Source organism: Brachycentrus maculatus, unplaced genomic scaffold, assembly GCF_059751285.1.
Source record: "Brachycentrus maculatus isolate JH-2025_06_01 unplaced genomic scaffold, ASM5975128v1 h1tg000931l, whole genome shotgun sequence".
Classification (NCBI taxonomy): Eukaryota; Metazoa; Arthropoda; class Insecta; order Trichoptera; family Brachycentridae; genus Brachycentrus; species Brachycentrus maculatus.
Window position 1 is genome coordinate 39,112 of NW_028281653.1, and position 6,456 is coordinate 45,567.

The window sequence follows — 6,456 nt, forward strand, 5'->3', positions numbered from 1 at the left end:
ATAATACTACTCAATGAGTTTGATTTCTACTACATCTCTCCAAAAAAAACAAAATTTACTTTTTCTCTTCTTTCTCTTTTCATTTTATTATTTTTTTAATTGTTAATTATTGTTATTTTAATTTCATTAAGTCAAGCTGGAATAAAAATGGATTATTATTATTATATTATTATTATTTCACACACGACAAGTTTCAAAATCTACAGAGGTTTTCATAATGCTTTTCTCAGCTTTGCAATTTTTTTCGTTATTTGACCGTTCGAACATCTATCTAACATAATATTGCCACACATTTGTCTGAGAGATGGCGTTTTGACTGCATCCAGTCTACTTTTATCCTAATTGAGGGATATTTTCACTAAAATAAAAGTTCAAAATTCAATTCTCCAGGTTTCAATTTATTTCAATGTATTGATATTCTGGCGCCTGGTGACCCATCTTTAATATACATCACACAGTTTATGATATTTAAACAATAAAAATTGCCATTTACTCGATATGTATAGCATATGTTTATTTGCAGTATTGTGCAGGTGAGTCAACTTATGTTTGTAATAATACATACATCACACACTTATACTGACAGTAAAATAAATGCAAGTTGCTGTCAATAAGAGCGATGATGTCGTCGTGTACGTCACGCTACGTCACGGCACGTCATGCGACGTCATGTTACGTCAGGTGGGAAAACGGCTTATGTTGACTATTTTCTCGTGCGGCGAGCGCAGCAGAGTGGCGCAGCGGAAGCGTGCTGGGCCCATAACCCAGAGGTCCGTGGATCGAAACCACGCTCTGCTAGATTTTTTTATTAAAAATATTAAAAATATTAAAAAATTATGAATGCGTACTAAAAATAAATTTGTCTCGAAATAATTTGTTATGTATGCATGTGGTCAGTAGTGTAAATCATTCCAAAAATATATATATGATAAAAAGAGTTAAAAATCGATCAATTTACGTTATCGAGTACTAAATTGATTATTTTGATCGTAGCTGATCATTTACTGATGGGTTTAATATCTTTAATTAATTTTTTAGTAGTATACGATTTTTTAGTAGTATAGCCTAGTATACGAAAAAACACAAATAATTTTTTTTAAGCCCAGGTAACATTTGACGTTATTTAATTTTTTGCTCAAAATACTAATTTTGTTTTAAAAAAGTAAGTTTTTCTTCGAAATAAATATATGGTTTTGAAAATAAAAGAGTTATTGAAAGGTTAGGGTTTTAAAAAAATCGATTAAATATTTCTTCAATATATTTTATTCTTAAAAAAGCCAAATTTCAAAATATATTATAAAAACAAATATTGCGTGCGGAAATACGTCCGATAAATTTAAACGACCGAGATCTATGCTTTAGGAAAGTGTCAACATAAATCATCACATTGATTCGAAAATATGAAAAAAAAAATCACAATGCTTCATTTCATATTTTTAAATCACTTTTTTATTCGCTTATGTAAATTATATACGGTTTCAGCACACAAGTGTATATTTAAACACAACACAGAAGGGTGAAATTCTTTACCGTTCGCAAAGCAAAAAAGAAACCCTTTTACGTGCAGGATTCCACGCTAACCCTTGCAGGACCTGGCTACAGTTTCCACCCCATCCCGAACCTCCCCTAAATCAACAGTCGGGCACTCGTCCTGAATTATAAACTAACCCGAGAAGTCCAGGGTCTCCAAAGACAATCACAAACGTGGTGAATTTTAGGTTAAGAGGGCCTGGAAAGGAATAAACTGATTTCAAGGGTGTGTTTTTATTTTTACCCCCTCAAATTCATGTGTATATTTTGTCTTAAAATATACGCGTTTTATTTGTAGGGATTTGCACATATGGATCACTCCTTTCAAGAACGTCATAAATAAAAAAATATGATTTTTCAGGAGAATGATTTTAAAGTTTAAAAATATAATGCAATGTATTAAAAATAAATATCAAGCCACTTATTGAATTTTTTACTTTGCAACAGATCTTTTTAGTTAAAACCTGAAGGTTTTTTCTCCATTTGAAAAATATTTAGTTTATTTAAAATATAATATAATATATTTAACAATACCTGTTCCTCAAAATTCAAAATCAACACTTTCTGCCCTGTTGCGGGTAAATATTAATTTAAAAATATGCCTCTTTTGCTGGGATATAGCACATTTTCTGGGCATTCCGAAAACATGCACAACTGAATATTGACGACTTTTGATTTATGACGTTCTTGAAAGGAGTGAGCGATATACAATGTATATATACAATATCATGACTCTCCTGACTAACCGTAGAGACTGTCTTTTTATCTAGAAACAGTTTTATTTACATATATTTTGTTTATAAAAGCATTGTTTATTTCATGGTATGGTAATATATTAAATTATATTTTAATTTTATTTACATCATCTCTCAAGTTAGTCTTTAGTAACAAATCTTCTTATTTTAAATATGTGTTAGTATTATAGGTTTCAGTTTTTTACTGAAATTTCTTGGAAAAACTGCATTTGATACAAAAAATAACATTTTTTTTAGTTTTTTCACACAAATTTATGTGGTCAAAACTATAAAAATGTTATTTTGTTACTATTATAGATATCTGAACTTGACATGAAACGATCCTTTATATGAAAGAAAATGAACCGGCTTACAACCAGGCATTTGGTTGGTTGAAGCGATCGCTTTATACTGTTGTGCAACGTTCACCATTATTTTGTTAAAGGTTTAAATATAATACACACATGCAATAGAGTACTTAAATTAGATTACTTAGAATTACTAGAAATAAAAAAGGCAACTAATAATAATTTACAACTAATAAATACACAAGTAAATGATTTTTCTAAAACTCGTTATTCATTTTTTTTAAATCGTTTCCAATCACTCATCATCCATGATCCCTTGTGACTGTGACTACCAAACATAAAAAAAATAAAGCCTCTTGAGATCTACCCAAGTTCCTTTCCTTAACCGTCAAAACATTTTGAATTATTTAAGTAGATAATATTTTAGTATAAATGAGTCTTAATAAACAAGCGGTTATCTTCAAAATTGGTAGAGATTATAATTAAGTTATAATAAAATATTTAAAGTGATTTTAAAACAAAATTACATTTTATATCATTTGTAAGTATTTGAAAGCTGAAAGGTGATTGTTTTTTAAGATTGCAAAATGGTCTCCAACCAATCACCGCGGTGCTCACATACGTCTTAGAACGCTTAAAGCTCTTTAGTTCCTTTTTGTATACTTCCCAAATATACAAACTTGTCTTCAAAAAATTTTCAATGTTTCAAAATGTTGTTGGACTTTGTATTACATACATAAATAAATAATATTAAGGCTTGATTTGACAGGGTAACAGGAGGGGTCAGAGGGTGAGATACAGCGCGGTCAGTGGACACATCCATACTGATTAGTTTCCTATTTCATGAGCCAACTCAGATTAGCACGGATATATGCGGATTGTACGATCAAAGCTATTCTGCTTATATGCATATACTCGTATTATTAACTAGCATAAGGTGAATTATATTCTGATACATGTATCTGTATACAATAGAGCATAGGGCACCGCATCGTATTCACAGGGTATTAACTTGACACAGTACTAAAAAACTATACTTTTGTTAGATAATCAGTTCTGCGCTCCAGATTTCTGGATGTAAGAGTGCAATATATGGTGAAAGACATCACTCCTATATGATAATTAATTGGAGGAAGTGTATTTTTAAGGAATATTTGAATAACAGCAATGACTAAGGCACTCGGGGTTGCATACTCGTGCAAGTACTAGCTTGTACAAAGTGAGTAGTATGTACATAAGACTTTATAAGGAATGTAAAGCTGAACCAGGGATAGTTGAAAAGATTAAGTAAAGTTCTATAAGGTGGTATGAACATATGGAGCAAATGGAAAACGAGAGAATGCCTCAAAAAGTATATTTGACAAATCTGAACGGAATAACAAAACGAAGATGGTCACAAAATACTTCGCACGACCGCACCTATTACAACTTAATATCTAGTTGTATCAGAAATCCACGTATTCAGAGGGCATGTATGACTAGATGCATGGACGTGAAGGAAACTGGGAGTGAATGTCAGGACAGAAGAGTTTGGCATTCTATCGTCTCTGCTTACCCCTCCAGAGAAAAGACGTGATAGTAGTAGTAGTAAATCCAATTTTTTTTAATCTATTATTAGTTTTAAATATGAAGACCAGATGATTAATTCTCCATTTTGGATTCTTAGATAAAGTATTGAAATATATTTTATGATGTAATATACAGATGATGCAAATCAAGAAACTTGGGATAAAAAATATAACTGGTTTATAGAGAAGAAAATGACGGTGGAATAAAAGTAGGAAAAGAAGAACTCCAGCAATGCAATAGCAATGTCGAGGGCACTCGAAGTTGCATAATTATAGCCGTAGAATATTCTGTAAGTTAAACGAGCCGTCGATAATGTGTACGAGTCGTTTGAAAGGAACAGACATACACAGTTAATAGTACTAAACAAACCAATTTACCGAGTAAATAATAAGTCAAGTACAGCTAAATCAATATTTCAAATTAATATTTCACGCTCTTAGCGATATGCCGCTCAAAGCCTTATCCTATTCCTTTGGATATTAGTAAAATAATCCATTGCTAAATAAAACACCGCATGTCAGCATTAATTTTGATATCGTTTATACAAGATAAATAAACATTAATTTACTAGCATACTCAAATTAAATATTTTAAATTATGTTTCATCAAATGTTATTTAAGGCCGTATGTGGAGCGATTAGTTAACGAGAAAACGACTAAGAAAGTACTCGTAAATGTGGCGAATGTGAGCAGGAGAATAGAACGAGGACGACTAAAAACCTAAATTCTGGTGGTGTCAAAAGTCTGCGTTATCACAGTGCATGTATGACAACATATCGCTCACTCCTTTTTACAACGTCGTATATCAAAAATCGTCAATTTTCAGTTGTACATGTTTTTTTAATGCCCAGAAAATGTACAACATCCTAGCAAAATCGGCAAATGTTTAACTTAATATTTACCCGCTGCAGGGCAGAAAGTATTGTTTTTGAATTTTTAAGAAAAAGTATTGTTTAATTATTTTTTTAAATAATTAAACACTACTAACTAAATATTTATTAAATGGAGAAAAAACATTCAGGTTTTACCTAAAAAGATGTATTGCACAGTAAAAGTTCATTAAGTGGCTTGATATTTATTATTATTACGTTATATTATATTTTTAAACTTTAAATACGATCTCCTGAAAATCAAGTTTTTTGATGTATGACGTTGAAAGGAGTGAGCGATATGTAAATGTATGGATGTGAAGGAAGCGAGGCGTGTATGTCAGGACAGAAGATTGCGTGTGTGTGTGTGTGTGTGTGTGTGTGTGTGTGTGTGTGTGTGTGTACAATCCCTATTAAGTAACACATTCCACTCGCGTGGTAAGGTCAAATATTTCACATCTCGAGTTATAATGTTTATTTGTTGTGTTTTGTGTTGAATAAATACATCGTGGGTAGTGTCTTGCTCCAGTGGGATATGGTACTTCATGCTTCTCGTATCTAGTAATTTATACGTCTTCGGGAGTCTGATAAACAGCCTTTCTTATTTCTTGCTACCCTCCGCCCTCCACCTTCAACCCTCCACGTCTCAACAGCCCATCATCCCTTCAACATTCTCAAAATATTATGTGATACAAACAATAAAAGTTGTCGCCACAGATGTCTCCAGTGAAATTCAAGTGAATTCAAGAGCAGAAACTCTTTCATTTGTATTTCACATACAAATGAAAGGGTTTTTGCTTTATAAAAAGCTTCTTTCATCTCGCCAATATTATCTATTGTATCTCTCTAGTAAAATTCTAGGGAATTTAAGCGCTATGTTTCGAATTTGAACAATATATACATAGTTATTCCAAGAGTTTGAGCTTGGTTGCCAATCATGGGTAGAATTGGTGGATGTTACACGTGTGTAAAATGATAACTTAAACCAGCCTATGACGGTCGTACACCCCGTGAATCCCCAGACTTCCAAATTCTTCTTCGTCTATATTGAGATGTCAAAAAAAAAATTAATAAATTACTCCTTATTGGGATAATCCAGATTTGTTTTTTTTTGTTTTAAAACAATAAAAGGTTGACATTTTTTAAAAATAAAACTTATTTCATTCGTTCTGAATAAAACTAATTTCTTCGGCTGGAGGTCCTGGGATCGATTCCCAGGGGAGTCAAATAAATAAAAGTTGATTTTTTCGCTCTAATCTTTTTTTATGTACCTTGTAATTTCATCACATATTTTATTTATCCAAGTACTTTGGATATGTTTAAATTGGTCTTCTTAGTTTTTTTAACACCGTTACACAATACCCCTTGTGAATAAAATCAGTAGAATTGTAAATAATTTGGATAAAACGGTAAATCTTTTTTTGATAAATATATCAATATTCTTAA

General features: G+C 31.5%; 1 non-coding gene across 1 annotated transcript; it reads left to right on the forward strand.

Annotated features, from left to right (window-relative positions):
• The first annotated feature begins 726 nt into the window (after window positions 1–726).
• Window positions 727–798, forward strand: TRNAM-CAU (transfer RNA methionine (anticodon CAU)). Its single transcript has one exon. It is a non-coding gene; the product is annotated as a tRNA-Met (tRNA).
• Window positions 799–6,456: the final 5,658 nt, after the last annotated feature.